This window comes from Salmo salar, chromosome ssa09, assembly GCF_905237065.1.
Source record: "Salmo salar chromosome ssa09, Ssal_v3.1, whole genome shotgun sequence".
Classification (NCBI taxonomy): Eukaryota; Metazoa; Chordata; class Actinopteri; order Salmoniformes; family Salmonidae; genus Salmo; species Salmo salar.
In genome coordinates, this window is record NC_059450.1 from 149365664 (window position 1) to 149386263 (window position 20600).

Consider the following 20600-nt stretch of genomic DNA (forward strand, 5'->3'; position numbering starts at 1 on the left):
AAGTGGTTTAAAAAAAAGTAATTTAAAAAGAGGACCAGAACCTACAATATAAATAATCAAGGATGTGGGACTATAATGTTTATCTGCAAAATGGATGGTTTTGAGATTAGTATTTTTAAAGTGATGTCTTCCTCTTTCATGCCTCAATAAGTATACTGAACCAAACTATAAACGCAAATAATTTCAAAGATTTTACTGTGTTACAGTTCAATAGGAATCAGTCAATTGAAATAAATTCATTAGGCCCTAATTAATGTATTTATACACTTATAAGCATATACCCTTGGGAGCCAGGCCACCCACTGAGGAGCCAGGCATAGCCAATCAGAATGAGTTTTTCCCACAAAAGGTCTTTATCACAGACAGAAATACTCTCAGTTTTCATCAGCTGTCCACAAAAGGTCTTATCACAGACAGAAATACTCCTCAGTTTCATCAGCTGTCCGGGTAGCTGGTCTAGATGATTCCTCAGGTGAAGAGGCCCTGTGTTGGCGTGGATACACGTGGGTGTGCGTGTTAACAGCCAAATAGACGTGTACTGCCAAATTCCCTCTAAAATGACATTGGAGACAGCTTATGGTAGAGAAATTAATATAACATTTCGGCAACATGGGGAATTTGCAGTAGCATGCCAATTGAATGTTCATCAAAAACTTGAGACATCTGTGGCATTGAGTTGTGACAAAACTGCACATTTTAGGAGTGGGCTTTTATTGCCCCCAGCACAAGGTGCACTCTGTGTAATGATCATACTGATTAATCAGCTTCATATGCCACATCTGTCAGGTGGATGGATTATCTTAGCAAAGGAGAAATGCTCACTAACGGGATGTAAAAACAAATTTGTAAAAAATTAGAGAAATAAGCTTTTGTGTGTGTATGGAACATTGGTGGGATTTTTTATTTGTGCTCATGATACATAGGAACAAGACTTTACATGTTGCGTAAATATTGTTCAGTGTATATAAAACACACATACACACACAGAAAGTATTGGAGACCCCCTTGACATTTTCCACATTTTGTTATATTACAGCCTTATTCTAAAATTGATTAAATTGTTTTTCCCCTTCATCAATCTATACACAATACCCCATAATGATATACAGCAAAAACATCCTCCAGATGTGACACTTGGCATTCAGGTCAAAGAGTTAATCTTGGTTTATCAGACCAGAGAACCTTGTTTGTGTAGATCTTTAGGTGCCTTTTGGCAAACTCTAAGCAGGCTATGAGGAGGACTTCCGTCAAGGCCACTCTCTATAATAAAGGCCTGATTGGCGGAGTGCTGCAGAGATGGTTGTCTTTTCTGGAAGGTTCTCCCATCTCCAAAGATGAACTCTGGAGCTTGGGTCAGAGTGACCATCGGGTTCTCAGTCACCTCCCTGACTAAGGCCCTTCTCCCCAATTGCTTCAGTTTGGCCTGACGGCCAGCTCAGGGAGAGTTTGGTGGTTAAAACTTCTTCCATTTAAGAAATGATGGAGGCACTGTTTTATCTGTGCCTCGACACAATCCCGCTTGGAACTTTACAGACAAATTCCTTCGACCACATGGCTTCGTTTTTTCTCTGACATGCACTGACAACTGTGGGACCTTATATAGACAGGTGTGTGCCGTTCCAAATCATGTTCAATCAATTGAATTTAGCACAGGTGGACTCCAATCAAGTTTCAGAAACATCTCAAGGATGGATGAATGGAAAACAGGATGCACCAGAGCTCAATTTCAAACCATAGCAAAGGGGCTAAATACTTTGTAAATAAGGTATTTGTTTTTATTTTCAAAACATTTCTCAAATTTTCTAAAAGCCTGTTTGTCTTTGTCATTATGGGGTATGTGTGTGGTTTGATGAGGAAAACATTTATTTAATCAACATTAGGGAGTAAGGCTGTATTTTAACAAAATGTGGGAAAGGGGAACGGGTTGAATACTTTCCGAATGCACTGTATTTAACCCTACATACAACTGGTGTTGATTGTAAACCCAGCAGTATGATTGGATTGCAGACATAACCTGGACTGCACAACGTTATGGTGTTTGGCCCAGATAAAAAAAAAATAACGCTCTACTCTCCTGGTAACTATATTAAAAACAAAAACTGACATCTCACATGTACACCACCTAAAACAACTCCTGTGAATAACTTGTTTCTTATAAAATGTGAACCTTATGTGTCCTAAGGTCATGAAGTAAAGAACTGCTGTGTGTTTGGTTCAAATGAGAAACACCCTTTGAATGAAAAAACCATCTAAATAATGGACATTTTATTATGCTTCAGCCCTATTCCACTAGGGACTAACCAGCAGCTTGTTAAGTCTGGTCTGTTCTATGGCTTATGTTAGATTCCAGCCTAGAGAGACCTGGTCGCCGTCTCTGTTCAGCTTGTAGTTACAATTCTTGCCACTCCTGTCATTTGCCAAAGACAGGAGCGCATGTTAGCTAAAAAGACCTGGCCCATCTGTAAACGCCTTAAGGGAAGTGCACAAAAATAAGGGAGGATGACTAAATCATAAGTCGTTTTGCTTAGACCTTACTTCACCAATGTTGGCCATCTAACAGGGTTGAGGTAATCTCCATTTAATTCAGAAAGTGAAACAAATTCCAATTGCACATTTTCCATATTAAAGAGCACACGGAGCAGAACTGAAATGTCAGTGTATTTACTGAATTGACTGGAATTTAAATGGGATTTGACCCCAACCCTGATATCCTAGTAATTTTATCCTAACCTAATGCAATGGATGATATAGGCTAGGCCCCACACGCTATTGTGCTATGGTACACCTCGGGCTGTGGTGTTCTGGGTGCAACTCAGAAGCAGTATGACAGGTGGATAGCCTCGGAATATCTCTTTCTGTATTTCCACGAGACATTATTCTCGTAAAAACATACAAGTAACTGCCAAAATAAAGGAAACAATATTATGAACTGTCTTAATAGGGCGTTGGACCACCATGAGCCATCAGAACATCTTCAATGCACCTTTGGCACAGATTCTACAGTGTTGGAAACCACGCTGCAGGGACGCGACAGTTTCGCCCAGAAATCCTATAATTTGGTGTTTTGTTGGTGGTGGAAAATGCCGCCTCAGAATCTCTCAAGAATCTCCCATAAGTATTGAATTGGGTTGAGATCTGGTGAACATTACACACAACACACAAATAATACCATTTACTTTAAATCACCTATGCTCCTTTGAGACCCTTCTTTCAAATCCACTAAAATCTCTTCTAATCATGGCAAGCAAGATAATGGTGGGTTGGAGCAGTTTTCATAACACTAAGCATGATGAGATAATCACTGCTTAATTAACTCATATATACACTTTCTATCTCTTATGTACTCAAATGTGTTTATTTTGGTAGTTACTGTATATATCTCAATAGCTGGATATCATAGTGGTGCCGATACAGCGACACACCATATTACCAAACTTAATTATGACGGATGTTGGTTTACACACCATCCACCTCAAGGCTATAATGATGCGAAGTTATTATCCTGCATCCCAAATGACTTTATAGAGTAACTCACCAGAGCCCCATAGGCCCCTGGGTCAAAAGCAGTACCAAATAGGAAATAGGTGCAATTTGGGCTACAGACATTGTCTTCGAAGGCAGGTTTATCTGCCACCAGCTGCATCACTGATGAAGAGGGTTTAGATTTTCATCCCACATTAAAAACACCACTGACACACACCGAAAAATAAACTATGGACAGGGCTGTATAGACTGGTGGCTGGGCAGCTGAGGTTATTCCTGAAAATATAGGCCTACTTATGCACAATGGGCTGGACAGACAGACAGGACAGAGACAGACAGACGAAGAGGGTTTGTGAGGGAGGGGTAGGATGGAAGAGGGGTAAGGAGTGAGGAGAGTTAGGGAGGAGCAATACCAGCCACCTCAGTATACAAAGTGCAGGGGCAATACTTTCTACAAGTAAAAGTTATAGATTGCTGCAGTTTTAACATGCACCTTTCTAGCAGTTTTATGCTTCAAAAGAGACAGAACATGTAATGGATCATTTCTCTCCAGCATGTGGGGGCAGTAGTCCCAAGAGAAGACCTTGCTTCTGCTAGGCGCTGCTCGTTAGCAACTATTTATTTACAATTCATTAAAATAATACAGGAAGACGTTTCTCTTTCAATACAGATCAAACTTTCCCTAATTTTCATCACATCAAATTCACCCATCCGTTGTTCTTTCAGTCTTTGGTTTTCCACTCCCAAACATGGGGCACGGCAGGAAACACTCCCGATTCAGTTATCTTCCTTTTTCTCTCTCCAACTCCTTAAGTGTAAGCTCAGTATTTCCTGATGGAGCTAGCGGTACAGCTGGCTGACGTTTGTAGTGGTTGTTTAAAAACCTGAAGCATTGATAGTTTCTGGCCCATAGACTACTTTCAGGATGAGGAACCATCTGACAAAGTTGTAAAATAGTGAACTTCGGGGTTAACTGTTAACATATTCAAAACGTTGTTCGCTACTTGTGTATTCAGTATGTTGTAGGTGTTTTAATCAGTTTATAGGTGCCGCCTGTGGGCAGCGTTGGTTAGTTATATGGAGGAGGACATCCTGCCATAATTATTACAACAAAATCTAACTTCCCAAAAATTCCAAGTTTTTCAACAGGTCATTGTTGGGGATTATGAGGCATTTGCGTTTTTCAAGATTACAGAAATTTCGATAAACTGAGAATTTTTTAAGTTCCCAGAATTTTTCAACCATAACATGAAGGAACCTATATATTAAATCTTCACTTATCAGGTCGGTTTCTAGAACACTTGGCTGAAACTCTACTCCATTACACTTTTTACAGCTAGAATGAGTTATCTAGGATAGAGTAGTCTATTCATACCATGTTTTTTTCTGCAAACAATATGGCTTCAGAAATGGGGTTGTTAGGTCCAGCAGGACTTTTGTATTTGTGCGTTTTGACTCATGGCGGCTGATTCAAGGCCAGGCGGTACGTAGTAAACAGCGTTAAAAGTTACCATGTAACTACAATATTTAAATGATTAGTTATATAGGATAAGTAACTACATGCATGTAAGTTACTATTTAAAATTATTAGTTTCCATACAACTGTAAATGACTATAAGTGCTAAAAGTGGTGTGTGTTGGAAATTTATCCCAAATGGCACCGTATTCCTATATTGGCAGTGCACTACTTTTGACCAGATCATATGAGCCGTGGATCAAAAGTAGTACACTATAGGGGGCCAAGATGCCATTTGGGACACGGCACGTACTCAAGGGAAAGGTTTCTGCCCCCTGCTCCTCAAAAGTAGTGCACTAAAGGGAATAGCATCTGAAACAAAGCCCATAACTCTCAACAGTCTGTAGACTGGAGGTGGGACACCTCCTACCATCCTCAGAGGATCTGTTAGTTCGTGGCACATTAATCTCTATATGGGGTCCGAGCGCTTGCACCCAATGTTCTAGCGCTTGCACTCCATTTATTTATTTTCTCTTCCTCATTCAGTCAGTCACATCCACACACAGTCAACACCACTGCTTTGATCAACTCCAATGTGTTAAGTTGAATATTTCAAGTCATAATTTCATATTCCTCAATGTATACATACAGGCGGAGAAATAAGTTAAAAGCTAAGTACTATCTCAAAGATGGAAAAGGCAGCGATGTTATTTTAAATAAAATGAAATAATTTCTGGTGAATTGAATTCCCATTTCAGACTGCTAGATTTTTAATTCTTAAATATAGTCAGTGGTGTGGCGACTACAGAAATAGATGTAGAATCCACTGTCTCCAGCTTCATCACCCAATACAGATGTCTTCACAAGGTCTACGTCCCCATGACCTCACCTTCAAACCCCAAAGTGTGCCCTTGTTCACTTGACCACTGATTTGAAAGGAAATGACTGGTATAAGAAATATGGTGGAAACTGACTAGGCCAGCGCCTCCACCAACCCAATGCTATTAGATTAGTGGGAAGTAGAATATAACATTTGCAGGAGAAAGTAGATATTATTGGGAACTTTTAGATCTAACCATAAAGTAATGGAGGGAGGACTTAGACTCCAAAGCTACCCTAGTGGTTATAGATGAGAAATATAATTTAATTATATATACAGTAACTGGACAGTTATTAGGTAATCAGCTCATTCACCAAAATTGATCGGCCAGACAGTGAGTAACGTGGGCTGTGGCTTGCTATATAAAGCAGGCAGACAGGCATTCAGTTATGTTCATTGAAAGTTAGAATGGGCAAAACGAGGACCCAAGCGGATGCTTGAGCGGGTATGATTGTTGGTGCCAGGCACGCCAGATCCAGTATCTCAGAAACGCCTGCCCTGGGCTTTTCACGCACGACAGTTAGGGGTTTACCGAGAATGGCGCGACTAACAAAAAAACGCCCAGTCAGTGGCAGTCCTGCGGGGCGAAAAACAGCTCTGAGAGAATGAGAACAGCAATGGTGAAGGTAACAGGCGGGCCACAAACAGACAAATAACGGAGCAGTGCAACAGTGGTGGAACGCCACCTCAGAACGCACAACTTGTCGGTCCTTGTCACAGATGGGCCATTGTAGCAGACGACCACACCGGCTCACGATTAGCTAAAAACAACAGGAAGCAGCTCAGTGGGCAACACGATCACCAACACTGGACAATTTAGGAATGGAACATCGCTTGGTTGACAAAACGTTCCTTTTAAGGGCTGGTTAATGGCAGAGTCAGGATTTGGCGTATGCAGCATGAGTCCATGGAATCATCCTGCCTGGGTGTCAACGGTACACAGGCTGGTGGGTGGTGGTGTGCATTGGTGGTTTCCTGGCACACCTTAGGTCCCTTGATACCAATTGGGAAGTGAACGCTTCCGACACCTTGTAGAATCCATGTCTGGGCAACTCAGGGACTGTTCTGAGGCAAAGTGTGTTGACCCGGGTACTAGATGGGTGTACCTAATAAACTGGCCAGTGAGTGTATATTTGAATTAAAGTGCCATGTACAGTATGTCTATAATAAACTGTGTGAAAGATGGGGACTTGTTCTCCCATGTGAGGGGATAAGAGGAGGTTAGGTGTAGATGGGGACAGTTTGGCAACAAAAACAAAACTTCACTTTTGCTAACCCTTACACTTTTCCTAACCTGCTGCGTGGGTTATAACCCAAGTAAGGCAGAATTTTGACAAAAATATCTTTCTAGTCAAAAACACAGGGGGGCATATTTCTGGTTAGTTTAGAAGGTCAGAGGTAAATGATCAGAGGTGGGGTTGGTGGAGTAGATACAGGGGAATCAATGGCAAAGATAGGAGCTGAGCCCTCTAGTACATCTCTATGGAGGTGGGGTTCTTGGGGGACATTTTGAGAAAAGGCCACCTCCCCTCAATCCCGGTGGTGCAGCCTTCTCTGGCACTGGCGCTGGTGAACACGAATTTGAAGAACTCGTAGACTTGACCAGCTGATGGTAGGCGGTGGAGTGGGCACATTCCGATAGATGATCCCGACGCCTAAAGAACGCCGCCCCCACCCCATCCTGTACACAGTCCGGAACGCTCCCTTAAAACCTGAGATGGCGCCCCCCCAGTGGCCGACGCTCGCGTCCTTACACTCGCAACCCCAGAGCTCCTGGGACCTCAGCATGGACCGCTAGGGCCCCTGGGTGTTGAGGAGGGTCTTACAGACGCCCAGCGGGTGGTGGCGGCGGGCAGCATGGTTCCGGCAAGCGCCCGGAGATGACGTGGAGAGGAGGGGTTGTATGTCTGTGGGGTTGGAGTCCTGGAGGTATCAGAGGTCATGGAAGTGGAGAGCCTGAAGGGGAGTTTATGGTAGCTGGGTGGTGGGGGGAGGCCCGCGCCCAGATAATTCACGTAGTCAGAGACACGCCATGTATGGAGTTGTAATATCTGCATACGCTGCTTCACCACTAGGGGAGAGAGAGAGAGAGACGGTTTAGAAAGAAAAAGGAACAGAACAGATGTTGAAAATACACTGGAGCTTTTAAAGTACACAACCAGACAGAGAGGAAGGTCAGCTTAGACGAGGAAAAGGAGAGGAAGAAAGCACAGGTGATGGCAGGACAGAGAAGAAAATAGTAGTGGAAAGGAAAAGAGTACCACATCTAGTCAAAAACAGAGATATAATTTAATGAGGAGGTGAGGGAACATCAATTTACGTAAAGAATGAGATGAAACCAGTCTCAAAGGAAATTACCAGAAAGTAAAAGAAATGGGTTTATGGAATTAGAACACCAGAAAGTCTAAAGCGCCCAATCCTGGGCCCCTAGTGCATTCAGCCGGTGGACTAATGACAGGCTGGCACACCTGGGTTCGTCAGGTTGCTATGGAAACACCAATCACCATAGCCAGATGTGTGTGAGCCAGCGATGTTAATGCTATAGAGCTATACACTCTGAGGGAGGTTATACGCAAACACACACCTGCAAACCGGTGTGTTCAATGTTCTCTTTAGTTAGATGATGCTGCTAACCAACACTGATCTAAGGCCAGTTTGACTTTTCCTGCCCTAAAGGTCAAGGATAGGATATGACAAAACAAGTGATCCTATATCTGTGCCTACTAAAAATTTCTACCCAGGTGCTGCTCCTAATGGGCACCCCCAGTCCAGTCTCAGAGCTTCCCTAGTGTCCTGTAGCAGTATATAAAGAGTTGTGGGGATGTGCTAGAAATACTCAGAGAAGGGATTAGTGTTTATTAATGTATCAGGAGTCTGACGCTGCAGATATCTACAGTGTGTATCAGGTGACATCACTGTAGTGTGCACAATACACGCATTTAGCTTTCAGAACTCCGATTTTAAAACGCACACCATCAAAAAATCTGCGCCTTAAACCATTTCTCCTGTGTTTTATATGGAAGTAGTGTTTTGCTTTAATAGAGCGTGCAGGCAAGTTAGTTTTTATCACACAAAACAGATAACTGGGTAAATACATTCGATGTGAAAATCGTTTTATCAGATGACAGAAGGCAATTATTTTGCTAGAGTACAATAAATAAAAAAATATTTTGTTTATCATAAACTAGATTACCATCCAACCTTTTGTGTCCCATAAAACATTTCATGACAGGCCTGTTGAAAACAGCACATTGTAAATGTTGCTAAACGCTGATAAAACCCGCAAGAGAAGGTGGAATCTTTGTGTCTGTAGAATGACTTACGCCAGAAATGGCAGATGGAAAGTATGCAGATATTGATATAATAAATTATTTAATAGCGAACTTAAATAGGTAGATGATAGGGTCCTCTCACTAAGACTCGTTAGACAGCATGCAGTTTATTAGGCTACAGATGAAATAAGTTACGATGAACTTCACAGGGTGGTGAAAGTGCACAGTGATGAGCTTGATGCTCTTTTCCAATATTTTCTTTAACCTTTATTTTATCAGTCATACTGAGACCAAGGACTGTTTAACCGATGTGCCTTGAATTACAGAAAAAAAAACAACATGAATATAGATACAAAATGCAAGTAGAAAGAACAACATGGTATAAAAACAAATAATTCATATTAATAGGTTTAATCAGCTTTCTGAATGGCCATAGAGGCACCAGAACATCACATTCAACAACATTTTGAAGATATTTTTTTGCACCTCATTTGTGGAACAAAAAGCTGATTTACCCAACTCTGACAAGACCAAAATAATTTCCAGAGTTAACCATCCCTGAGACTGGGTGTGGTAACACACATGTCTAAAGTTTAGTGAAGATGTTAGGTACAGTGGGGACCTTTTGCAAAAGGGCTTTAGAAATGCAACAAACATAGCAATGTATGAACCCCACGCGACAGCAGAAGAACGAAAGATAAATACTAAAATTGTCACCAGAAATAAAGTTGCAAGAAAGTTATATAAACGAAGACCAACGGCTTTAATGATTTGGCAGCTGCGTATACACACCCTACAATCTACGGTAATTAACAGGAACGCCGACTGAATAACCTGCTTTCACATATTGAATGAGGCAGGACCTACTTCCAGAAGACCATATTTATTTCTGAGTTTTTTACTATCAATATGCTTTTAAAAGACAGCTTTTCATCTATCAGATGCCCAAGGTTATGAGACAATCAATATGGACACCATCCAAATATAGTGCAAATTGAAGTATATAGTTAGAGAACAACATGTGCTTAGTTTGACCTGCATTCAATACTAATTTCAGGTCAATAAAGTTTCTGATAAATGACGGCAGACTGTTGTTAGATAGGGTAACGTAGGGGGAAATATCATAAACAATTACCGATACAAGTGCAGGTTACAGTTTTTTTAACAGACACGTATATATACACAAATATAAAAGTACAGGGTCGAATCAATTCTGCGACACTTAAATCAGGAAAACTGATAATATATTCATCTGTTAAGTAATTTTTAAACCAGTTACAAGCAGGTTGGTTAGGCCAATTGGAGGTGCCTCCGAATTGGCAGTGAGTGATCAACAGTATTAAAAGCCTTTGAAAGGTCAATGAAGAGGGCAGCACAATGTTGCCTTTTTAGCCATAGAGTTAACTACATCAAGAGGGATAAATAGTGCTAAGTGACTATAATTAAAACCTAACTGATGCATAATTTAGAATACATTTCAAAGATAAGAAAGATCATAGCTGAGAACAAATCAACACTCTAGGGGTTTAGATTCAGAAATAGTATTATTTAGGTTACAAGAATACTGGGGGTTTATTCTGGTGACATGATGATCGATGCTTAACGTCGCTTGACAAATTAAAATAATCTTGGGCTATTTTGTCCAAAAATAATCCTTACCATTCTAGGCTAGAGCCCTGCACCAGAATGAATAATTTTCAGCCCAAGCCCTACCCAGGCCTGCTTGCTTCTGCCAAATGTAAGGCCCGGCCTCGCCCTGCCAGAAATCAGAAATAACTGTTAGGAAATCCATAAACTGCTCCTCTCTGCCTATTATTCACTCCCGCGCACAGCTCGCCTCTGCATGCACTCTCGCTGGCAGCGCCGAGTATCCATAGCAACTGCTCGCTTGGGCTGGTCGGCTCAATGAAGAGACAACAGATAGATATACTCATACTCCGATAAAACTCAAGGATTATTATTATTTCTGTAAAATAATCCCTCCTATTTTATATTTGGTGATAAATCACCTCTGACACCATGTTATGATATTAGCCAGATATCACTGTACTGCTCAGCAGAGCACGAGCAAATGACTCCACATCAAAATGTTAGTGATGGATTTAATGATCCCCGAGCCCTGCCCGTACCCTAGTTACTGATGAAGAAACAGGCCCTACACGGCCCTAACCTTAATGTCGGGACCCGTCGGGCTCGGGTCTGGTAGCAGAGCTCTAATGTAAGCTATACCCACGCGGTATCTGCCAGCTGTTGGCTAGAGCGGACATGCCAAGGCCAGAGTGGCCACATTCAAGGTAACGCAACAATTGTTTTGACAAAACCATCAATAGAGTTGAAAATGCGATGGAAACCCATTTAACTTGGATTTTTTAACTGCAAAAGTAATTTGTATGTACACTACGTAGTCAGGCACAGCCTTTAATCCGCAACATGTCAATTTGATGGAAACATCTCTGGTGTGAAAATGTGCCTATTGTTTTTAAGTATATTTTGGAAGGTTAGATGAAAATTCAGTCACCAGTTGAGAAATCTAGCTAGTGAAAGAATGTAGCAGTTACATTTCCTAAGGTTTTGCTTACAAAGTTAATCTTGCATTTTTAACTTTCTACCGAGAAAAATTACACCAGAGGAAATAACCGAGAAAATGGGTATCCAGCTTAGCCATCAGTCAGAGGTTGGGCATCCAATGACAAGAAATGATATATTATTTCTATCGGAGAAAGTTCAGGCTACGAAATTACTCCTTTTACATTCATGATTTGGACCAGAATTTACAATAAGCAATTTAGATCTGCGCTTGCAAACACAGCAAGATATTTATTTAGAATTTCCCTTTCAAATAGTAATAATAAGTAACCTGATCCCGACCCACACCCACACCCACACAACAGCACTATCAGCACGACGCACGCACACACAGCACTCCACAGCACGCACGCACACACACAGCACGCACAAAGTACGTACGCACACACAGCATTAACAGGCATGAACGCACACAACACATGCTAATGCACGCACACAAAGTATGCACACAGTTTTACCTTCTGCTGGGTTCATGATTGCATCATGGAGTACAGTGGCCATGCAGCCTGCCATTCCGTTAGACAGGAGGTGAGAGATGGTTGGTTACCAGTGCATCAAGCCAAAAACACAGCAGTGGATGCTGCAACTTTCCTTCATCTGTCGGTATCTCAGTGACTGTTGGTCAAATTAGCAACATTGCTAATACCTCTAAGGCACAGTATGTATGCACATGTAATGTCTCAGTGAATGTGGCTGCAATAATCGCACAAAATAGGGGGAGTCGGACTACGTTGCTGAGTGAGAACTTGAGTTTCTCATAACAGGCGGACAGAGCATGGGCTGGCCCTTCCCCTATCGCCATGACGCTCAGCTCCCTCGCAGGTCGCCACACCCCTCGGGCACGCACGATCTGACGCAGCGCCGTCATCACGTTACGGTAACGCGCCCCGGCTGGGGCTGCAGGCTCTGCATCCGCTGGAGAGAGAGAGGGAGGGAAGACGAGGAGAACAGGGGAGGAGAAAAGAATGCAGAAGAGGGGCGGAGAAACGGGAGAGGAAAGGGCATCGACGCATGGCCAATCAACACTTTCAAAGTTCAGCCAATCAGTGGGTTAACTGATATGTGAAAAGTAAGAGTGCAGTCACAGTGCAGTTACCAGTCAATACACTAGACGTTTCTCTGTATAGCCTAGCAGTATGTTCGTTACTGGCTCAAAGTCAGTTAGGTAGATAGGACGCATCACAATGCCAAGACATAATAACTAGCCTGAGGCTACTGGGTTCCACCCCTTCCTCTGTCAACAGGGCACCAGTCACTGTGTCACAACAGAATAATGCTCTGTAAGGAGAAGGACGGAGCAATAATCAAACTTGAGATTGCGTCAAGAAATAGTTTATCCAACTACTGAGGACACTAAAGATGTAAGGTGGGGAATGACTTGGAGGGGTGGGATGGAAATTCCCACGCACAGCAACAAAACACCGTTTTCCACATTCATTCTGGCTTTCTGTTTCCCAGAAGTGTGTGTAGTCATGAGTGGGAATTTCCACCCCTATACATACATACATACATATTTTTTTTACACAAGGCCCTAAAAGACGGCCCCAACTATCATTGTTTCTAAAGTTGTTTCAAGTGGGGTTTTTTGCAACGACAGATAGCACAGGCCTTACATTTCTTTAAAGGCATTTCTGCACCCTCACCAATTCTCAGAACCAATACAACAGTGTTAGATAGACCTTAACCCCAGTCTGTCTTGGCATCCCACTCCAACCCATGTTACTAGAAACACTCGAGCTAACAGTCAACACCATCTCTACACAATCGCATAATGATCACCATGTTTATTTGCAGTTTACTGCCCTGTTCAAGCTTACATGCGGCGCTATCTATCTGTGCAGTTGCAGTGCCCACATCGTGTATAATGGTGTTACAGCAACAACGGTATTTTAATATTACCCCTCTCCTCTTCAGGAAATGTGTAAACATCAGAAATCACCTGGTTGCATAACGCTGATTTGAGCAGACTTAGCATTACCATGGTATAGACAGACACCTGAGAGTCCAGCTTCAGGGGGAAATGAAAGGCTAGGGTTAACCTAACACTGCTGAATCCCTGGGAAAATCCTTCTTTCGGAATTATTTGAGCCCCCATCCCGGCCTCGCCTCTCTCGGGCCCTTCTCGCCTCTCCATTATATTGAGAAGCCCTAGATTTGCAGTCAGCAGCCCGTGGCATAAATAGAGTGACACCAACAGAGTGACACCAGAGTACAGCACAGATGGGGAAACCAGCTCAACATATTAGTGGTTTCTTCCTGTATGAGAGAAAGGTTGTATCCTAAATGTCGCCTTGTTGTATAGCCTAGATATTTCACTACCGACCGGGAGACCTACTGTAAGGGCCTTGGTCAAGTAGTGCACTATAGAAGGAATATGGTGCCATTTGGGATGCACAAAACTGTTTGGCCTTGTCTTGTGAGGAAAGTCATGGTTGTTGTGGCTGCTATTGACACTTCATGTTGGTTTATACTCAACTCAAGCGCTCATGATCCAGCAGCACTGGGCTATCAGTGGCCGCTATAGCACTCCGCTATCATGGCCGCTACAGCACCACAAATGGTGAATACCGTTATCATGGCCGCTACAGCACTCCGCCATCATGGCTGCTACAGCACTCCGATCATGGCCAACAGCACCCGGCCATCATGGCTGCTACAGCACTGGCCATCATGGCCGTTACATAGCACTCCGGGCCATCATGGCCGCTACAGCAATTGGCATCATGGTGCTACAGCACCCAGCCATCATGGTGTTACAGCACCCGCTATCATGGTCGCTATAGCACTGGCCATCATGGTCGTTACAGCACCCGCCATCATGGTCGCTAAGGCAGCACCCGGGCCATCATGGTCGCTATAAGCACCCGCCTATCATGGTCGTTACAGCACCCGTCATCATGGTCGCTACAGCACCCAATATCATGGTCGTTATAGCACTCCGCTACAGCACCCCATCATGGTGTATAGAATATGGTGTTATAGCACCCGGCATCATGGTAATATAGCACCCGTATCATGGTGTTATAGCACCGCCATCATGGTCTTACATAGCATAGGGTATAGCACCCGCCATCATGGTCGCGGCAGCACCCGGCCATCATGGTTTGCCGTCAAGTGTTTTGGGGCTATGATCCTCATGGCTTGGCAACTGCCAGTCCTTCTTCGCTTTCTGCTGCGACCTCAATATAAAACGGTTATCAGATCCAATAACACATTTATAAGCTACTAGCATCGGGCCCATGAATTCATACCAAGAATGATTCTTATTGTTAATCACTTAAAGGTCAGTGTGATCACGCTCCAACTGGCAGGTGATTACAGCACATCTCCATTGGCAGGTTTTGAAAATGGTTTTACCAGCTGAATGGGCCTAAGTGGAAATCACGGCAACGACACCGATGATGCCAGGGCCTAGGTCAATCCGGCGTTACGGTACCTACAGGTGTGGCGTTACGGTGACCTACAGGTCAGGCGTTACGGCACCCACAGGCCGGGCGTTACGGCACCCATGGTCATGCCAAGGACCCACAGGCCGGGACACCACAGGCCAACTGGTAATGATGCCAAGCTAGATAACTTCTAGCCAAAGATCAGACCCTTTGTAAAAGTCTGGGTGATTAACAGAACCAAACAGTGGAGAGAAACTGCTTACTCAGAACAGGTGAGTGTGTTAAATGGCACTCCACAGGCCAGTGTTACAGCAATTCTGTACCCTGAATAGTGCACTACTTTTGACCAGAGCCCTACGCCTACTACAAAGGAATACGCTGCCATTTGAGACAGAGAGACAGTGACACACCTTGTAAAAGGTCCCAGTAGCAAGGAGGAAATTGTTATTTTGAAAATCTATGGAATAAATAGCTGAGAGAGAGGAAGGATGCACTAACGCAAGTTCCTTCATTTAACCACGAGTGACGTCAATGAGTAGTGTTTAACAAGGCAGGACTCTGGGCTAGGGAAAATAAAACCAGATCAAATGAGGAAGTAGTAGTCTAACTAGCCCATGACCACCATTATCAGCCTTACAACAACCCAATGACTTGAGACATGTCCTAGTAAATGAGCATGGTGGCGGGGGGCAACAGTCAAGATTATTACTGGAAAGGTCAGAACAGTGAAAATATAGTGCCTTTGCCTTCAGACAGTATCTACAAATTTTGAGCCTTTTCCACACATTTTGTGTACTAGCAGATTTAACTGATTGATCTAAATTTAGATTTTGTGTCACTGGCCTTTACACAATATGCTGAAATGTCAACAATAAGTATTCAAACCCTTTGTTAAGGCAAGCCAAAATACATTAAGGAGTAAAAATGCTTAAGTCATATAATAAGTTACATGGACTTAAACAATGTGCAACAATAGTGTTTAACGTGATTTCTGAAAGACTACTCCTCATCTCTGTACCCCACACATACAGGTAATGTAAAGTCTAGTCAAGCAGTGAATTTCAAACACTTGATTCAACTACAAAAGAACAGGGAGGTTTTCAATGCTCACAAGGGGCAAATATTGGCTGTGGATGGGTAAAAAAAAAGTTAAGACATTGAATATCCCTTTGAGCATGGTGAAGTTATTAAATTACACTTTGGATGGTGCATCACATACACCCAGTCACTACAGGTAAAGATAATTTCTTCTCAGTTGCCAGAGACAAAGGAAACTGCTCAGGATTTACATGAGGCCAACGGTGACTTTAAAACAAGTGCGGAGTTTAACGGGTGATAGAAGAAAATCTGAAGATGGATCAACAAATGTAGTTACGCCATGTATTTAACCTAAATGATAGATATTACAGATGCCTATACAGAATTAAAGCAACCAAAACATGCATCCTGTTTACAATAAGGCATTAAAGTAAAACTCCCAAAAAATGTGGTAATGAAATTCAACTGTATGTCCATAATATAAAGGTTAAGTTTGGGGCAAATCCATCACAACACACCTCACTGAGTACCACTTAATATTTTCAAGCATGGTGGTGGCTACATCATGTTAAGGGTATGCTTGTCATTGGCAAGGAATAGGGAGAGTTTTTGGGGATAAACCACAAAAGCTGAATAGAGCTAAGCACAAGCAAAAACCCATAGGAAAAACCCTATTCAGTCTGCTGAGAGACAAATTCACCTTTTCAGCAGGACAATATCCTAAAGCACAAGGCCAAATATACACTGGAGTTGCTTACCAATATGATATAGAATGTTCCTGGAGTGGCCTAGTTACAGTTTTGACTTCTTGAAAATCATCTTAAATCTATGGCAAGTCTTAAATGGCTGTTTGGCAAATGATAAACAACCAAATTTGACTGAGCTGGATAATTTTTTAATAATACATGCTCTTAGAAAGACACAGCTATAATTACAGCCAAATGTCACTAACATTTATTGACTCAGTAGTGACTACTATGTAAATTAGATAATTATGCACTCATTTTCAATAAATGTAAAATCTCTAAGAACATGTTTACTTTGTCAATATGGGGCATTGTGTGTAGATGGGTGAGAATAAAATAATTAAAATCAATTTTGAATTCAGTTAACACAAACAAATAAACGTTTTAAAAGGAATTTTCCTGAAGGCACTGTATGAGTATGGTTGGCACAAAACTTTCAGCCAGAAGATCACCGATTTAAGGCAGACTGCACAGGGCCAAAGCAGAGACCAAGTGGTAGTATGGGATAGGGGTATTCTAGACCAAAGGGTAGTGCTGTGTACCACGGTTGTACAGGACAGTATTTCTAGACCAAAGGTAAGGAAAACATGGTTGTACAGGACAGGGGTGGAAGCTTGAAGCTGTGGAAGTCAGACTCATACAGGATTTTTATTAAAGGGCCAGTGAGTAAAATATTTGTTTTCTGTGTTTTACATCATTGTACAGCAGCTGATGACACTAACACCACAAAAACTAAGTTATTTCTGGTGATAGTTGCTGGCTGAAAATACAATCTAGCATGAATGTACAGTACTGTAGGGGCCACTCAAAGTAGGCAAAAATAAAAGCTTAGCACCCCAGTCTTGGGGGAGCTAGTTTTACATTTTCTTTCATTTGGCTGGCTACTCATGTTCGTTCTGAAAACACTAGGTATTCTAGACCAAAGGGTCTATCATGATAGTATGGGGCAGGATTATAAGTACAGAGGTTATAGGTGTTCAGTTGAGACTCTCATTCTCACCCTACAACTGATTAATCTGTCCAGATGGTGAGAGGTCAGGATGAGGACAGCCAACAGGTGCCAAACCCTGTTTAAACTCAAACTAGTTGGATTTGGTCAGGAGGACAAAGTTCAGATACACAACCTAGCAATGCAAATAGGGGATGAACCAAAAACTCATGTTGAGTTGAGAATCAATGGTATCCATTCTATAAAATAGCAATATTTATTGCAGTTTGTTTAGTGGAACCCTCCAACGGTAATAACTCAAGGAAAAGCTTCTAATCATTCCACCAGCCGCTAGTTAGCAACCTACCACAGCCCAGGCTTGGGCCTACCAACGGAATTCTATGTCAACAACGGCTGAGATTCTGAATATCACGATTTGCTAACAAACAGTTAGATACCAGCCTAACTACTGTGGCTCTTTATAAGTATATGTACTGGGGAAGTGTGTTATTTTTAGTAAACACTTGTGTGCAGACGGATGTATCTAATTAAAAATCAGCTAACTATTCCTCCAATCAAGTAACCTGCCTAATCCTAACGCCTTAACCATTAGGGGATGCAAATAAATGCGGACCCTGTATCTGTGGTTAGGGTAACTTCTTGCTTCTCTTTGATGAAAAGATTGCCTCTATGATTGTCTGTTTGGACAGTATCGTAACCATGACGATACAAACTGTATCTGACCAGTATACTTCCTTGTAAATCTCACAAACAGGAACTGCATTAATTCATAATAATCCCACTGAATGCTTTTGATTTGAAGCTTTCAAATCGAAAAAAGCTTTATTGATTTGTATTGAAAAACTACAATGAGGAATCAAACATGGGGCGGCAGGTAGCCTAGTGGTTAGAGCGTTGGACTAGTAACCGAAAGGTTGCTTGATTGAATCCCTGAGCTGACAAGGTAAAAATCTGTCGTTCTGCCCCTGAACAAGGCAGTTAACCCACTGTTCCCCAGGCGCTGAAGACATGGATGTCGATTATGGCAGGTTGGGTTAAATGCGGAAGACACATTTCAGTTGAATGCATTCAGTTGTTCTCAAACAATTTATTAGCTGAATCTCAAATGTTTGAGATGTCTCTTCTTAATGTTTTTAAACTGTTTGTTTTGGTGCTGGGAACAGTTTGTTCTGAGCCAGTTATGTTGATGACAAGCTAGGAGAGTGAAACGGGTTGTCAGTGTTTAATGGATTGAAGTTGATGCCTTCTGATTGCATTGTGTTGGAACTGTTAATTTTTACACACACACACATACACACACACACACACACACACACACCCAACTGAACTCCAAGTTGTGTGTTACGATGGGTCTATGTCAGACTGTCAATGTTAGTTACCCACCTGCTCCTCACCTGCCCTGTACTGTAAATATCAATCAATATCTATCGGTTTGCTCTACTCCTCTTGATAATGTTGGGAGGTATTGCTGTTGTTAAATGAGATGCATTGAATTGCTAATCAAAGGAGCTATCTTGTTATTTTGAAGCTGTATAATTTGAGTGGTCACAATGCAAGTGGAAGTGTAGCGTCAGTGATTTTAATGTCAATTCATCACACTTCCTTTTAGCTTATGACTGTTTCTGCGGCTGAAACCTTCAGTGCAGCATTTGAATGTGGTCTTACACCATCCCTCGGTTTGACCTCGTGTCAGTTTTTGACCAGTTTGTTTTGTTGTAGATTTTAACAAGAGAAGGGGCCTCTAATTGTTGCAGCTCTATTTTTGAATTTTGACTCTTCCTAAAGAAGGACCAATGATCAACTGGACCAAGTTTGTGTTCCAAATGGCACCCTATTCCCTATATAGTGCACTACGTTAGAGCAGGGCCCAATTCCCTATATAGTGCACTACTTTAGAGCAGGTCCCATAGGGCTTGGGTTGAAGTATTGCACAATGTTGTAAATAGGGTGCCATTTGGGGCTTGTCCTCCTCACTGTCTTGTCGGTCTCTTATTGAGGAAAAATAACTCAACATAGATGTTTGTTTTCCACATCAGTTTTAAATAAATCAATGTTTTAAAACATGTTGCTTCTCTTTGGGTACTTTCTCTTGGTATACGTTTAGGGCCAGGGTCATATTCATTAGTGCACATGGTGGCAAAAAGGTTTTGCAACGGAAAACCAGAATTTCTTATTGAACAAGTTGAGTAGTCCCTTCGTTTCATTCCATTTCTTCTGTTTGGTGCCTAGTGTATCACGACCGAGCTAGTTTAGCAGGTCTTGAGTAGCGTATGTCAATGTGCCCTGACATGAACCAAGGTTGGCAGTTGGCACTTTCCAGGGCATTCTGGGTGTTTATATCATCCTGGTACGAGGCGGGCGCAGTCGATGTGTGCCAACGGACCAAGCTGGCTCTCTATTACCCTTTTTCTTCAGGGCCCAGGAATTATCCGGAATAAAACTCGTATTTTGCTTTCTCTCAGTTTGCTAACAATGTAGGAGAAACAAGGATAAACAAGAAGGGGAAGCTTTAAGAAGATTCGTACTGTCCAAACAAATTCTTATCTAGGGAAACAAAGAGAGCACACTTACCAATTAATTTTCTTAAAAATATACTTTAATACAACAGCTGCATATAAATATTAAAATATACATGATAATGGTGTGCAATACACTCACACAAAACACAAAACAAAAATATTAGGCTTCTATTTGTTCGGCACTTTGTACTTTTTTTTCTTGCTGCTTTTTAGGTTTTAAATTTTTTATTTCATTCTGTATTTTGCCCATCCAAAGCGTTTATTGTACTATTGTGATTATTG

At 42.0% G+C, this 20600-nt stretch overlaps 1 long non-coding RNA gene across 1 annotated transcript; it reads right to left on the minus strand.

The window, feature by feature from the left end:
* Positions 1-1583: 1583 nt before the first annotated feature.
* LOC123744759 (uncharacterized) lies at positions 1584-19312 on the minus strand. The gene is made up of 3 exons (XR_006771231.1): positions 19080-19312; positions 8398-8403; positions 1584-1594 (listed from the first exon to the last, which is right to left on the minus strand). It is a non-coding gene; the product is annotated as an uncharacterized lncRNA (long non-coding RNA).
* Positions 19313-20600: the final 1288 nt, after the last annotated feature.